Source organism: Myotis lucifugus, unplaced genomic scaffold, assembly GCF_000147115.1.
Source record: "Myotis lucifugus unplaced genomic scaffold, Myoluc2.0 scaffold_215, whole genome shotgun sequence".
NCBI classification, from domain to species: Eukaryota; Metazoa; Chordata; class Mammalia; order Chiroptera; family Vespertilionidae; genus Myotis; species Myotis lucifugus.
Genome location: NW_005871263.1, coordinates 1,231,960 through 1,234,710, shown reverse-complemented (window position 1 = coordinate 1,234,710; position 2,751 = coordinate 1,231,960). Strand labels below are relative to the sequence as shown.

General features: G+C 48.7%; 1 long non-coding RNA gene across 1 annotated transcript in view; it reads left to right on the top strand.

Moving 5' to 3' along the window:
* LOC106698694 overlaps nucleotides 1-2,751 on the top strand; it is a 30,418-nt gene that overhangs the window by 8,804 nt on the left and 18,863 nt on the right. The window contains exon 2 of the long non-coding RNA XR_002831480.1: nucleotides 372-557. This is a non-coding gene — a long non-coding RNA (uncharacterized LOC106698694). The remainder of the gene's footprint in view (nucleotides 1-371; nucleotides 558-2,751) is intronic.

The following is a 2,751-nucleotide window of genomic DNA, read 5'->3' as shown; positions in this document are numbered from 1 at the left end:
CCGTCTCTGGGGGAGACACAAGGCCCTGGTGGCAGTGGGGCTATTGGGTGGAGGGGTCAAGGGTGGGAAGAGCAAGCCGCAGATGGAAGGGAAGTAACTTCCCTGTCCTTGTTCTTTTGCGCGGTTGGAAAGCGTTTGTTTTGGTTTTGTTTTGGTTCTGTCTTCTGAGAAACATTTTAATAATGTTGGAAAGATCAGAGACTCCCCTCTTGGTTTCAGAGCTCTTTCCAAAAGCCTCGGGAGAAGCTAAGCTGGTGTTTCCTAAAAGCCTGCCCTCAAGCCCAGGAGTGCAAGGCGGTGCTGCAGGCCATGGGGCTCGGGGAGGAAACGGCAGGCCTCCTGACCCTCCACTCTTTTATCTTTTTTTATAGGTTGGACAGCAAGTAAAGGTTCAGCTGAAAAGGGGTTTTGCCTACTTTGAAGCAAAATGTTTGAAAAGCTTTGATCTTGAATAATCTCATTCTACTGATGAGAAGACTGGGACCCAGAAAGGAGAGAAAAAAAAAAAGATGGTCCCAGACTCAGGCAGACCTGACTCTGGCTGAGTGCCTTACGTGGTAAGTTTGCCTCCTTAAACCTTAGCTTTCTCCTCCAAAAACAAACAAACAAACAAACAAACAAACAAACAGGTTAGTCAGGACTCTTCAGACATATTTAAAGTGGATGTAGAGCCTGAGTTCTTAGTCCCTTTGGTCTTGGCAAAAACATGCTCAGGGAATCAGACTGCTTCTCTTTCACCCTCTGATTTTCCAAGAAGAGCAAGAATGACCCTCTGTCCCCCATTTCACTCAAGTCCAAGATCAGGTTTATCAGAAGTCAACTCACTGCAAAACTCAGCTCATCAGAAGTCAACTCCCTACAAAGCACAGGTATTCATTAGGCTGCTTTCAAGGGCGAGCACAGGAAAACCCAACGCAAAATGGCTTAATCATTAAGGAAATGCATCTTCTTATATGTTCAAAAATGCAGAGACCATGTGGCGGGCCCATCAGGCATGCATTCAGCTGCAAGTAACACAAACCTGACCATTGGCAGGTTTATGTTGTCTCCTGCTCCTAGAAATCCAGGCATCAAGAGCCAATGGGATGATGACTCAGTGATGCCACCAGGGGCCCAGGTTCTTTCCCACTTTTTGCTCAGCCATCAAGAACATGTGGCTTTTGTCCTCATGGTTGGTCATAGTTGCAAGATGGTCACTTCATCACCAGTTCCTGTCCACATTATGAGCAGGAAAAAGGGATATGGGGTGAGCAGTGTGCCCACCATGTTTATCTGTTTTCAAAAAGCTTTCCTGAGATTTCTGCTGGGCAAATTTGGTTTAATTTTCATTGATTCTACCTGGATCACATGGCCACTCCTAGCTGTCAGGGAGTCTAGGAGAGTGAGTGCTTTTAGCTGGCCCATTGCCATTCCAAATAAAATCAGGGTCTGTAAACAAGTAAACAAGGGATAGTGGGCATTGAGTAGGCACCGAGCAGTGTCTTCCACAAGTAGTTCAAGGGTGGTTAATACAGTGTGACTCAGGGACATTATCAAGGACATGTGCTTTTCTCCTTCTCTACTCTACCATCACCAATGTGTGGGCTTCTGTCCTGAGACCTGTCTTACCTCCTCCGGCTAGGGAGGGGGCCCCTTCTTTGAGCATATAGACTGATGACCCTAAATAAAAGAGGATTATCTCAGCCAGAAAGAACAGTTGATAATGTCTGTGGTTGGGCCATCGACAGTGTCTGCCACACCCCTATTAACCAGGGCTTTTTTATTCCATTCTCTTCTCTCCGGAGCTCACTGTAATCTCATCTCCATTCTCACTACATGCATCAGTCATCTGTGGTGGCAATAATGCTGTGTAACAAAACACCCCAAACCTTGTATTCTTTTGTTTATTGTCATTGGACCTAGGTTCCTGAGGACTTCTGTGTTTCTCTGGTATCTGGAAACATGTCAAGTGGTGACAAAGAGCAATGGAGAAAAATAAAGCAGGGAGGGTAAGGGGAGAGTTATTTTGGGAAAGAGACACTATTTCGTGTGGTCAGGGATGGCTTCTCTGATATTTAGACAGTGCAGTGAAGGACATAAGGGAGCAGCGAGTGCAAAGGCCTTGAGGCAAAAGCGTCTTGGTGGAGGCCAGTGCACTGAGTGGGAGAGATGAAGGAGGTGGGGGTGCAGGAGGAGAGGGAAAGACCTGGGAAGGCAGAGGCCTGATAGGCCACAGTCAGGACTTGGCTTTGACCCTGAAGAAAGTGGGAGCCATGGGAGGGTTTGAGTAGAGGAGGGAGGTGACATTACCTAGGTTTTCACAGGATCCCTCTGGCAGCGTGTGGATTAACAGTCTGCATGGGGCCCAGGGCAGAAGCAGGAAGCTGGCTTTCACAGGCTTCATGACACTTAGGTCAGAGAGGGGATCCAGGTGCTCCGGTGACATTCTCAAAAGGCCACAGGAAAACCAAACAGGATTTGGGGGTTCCCTCAGAATCTAGCAGAAGTTGGGCAGTACTAGCATGCTCTGCTCCCAGGCAGCCCAGCAGCCCAGCGTTTCGGCAGCATCCTCAGTACATGCGGTGCTGTGCGCTGGTGCTGGGTCCGCTTCCCGCTCTGCTCGCCCCTGCTGTTCCGGACAGCACTGTGGAAGGTGTGAGGGCCCCATGCGCACAGTGTGGCCTGGGTGACGGTGACTGAGCTCCCACCAGAGATGCTGACGACTTTGACCCCAAGAACAAACCCTGACGCTCCTAATTTTGCAAAAACAAG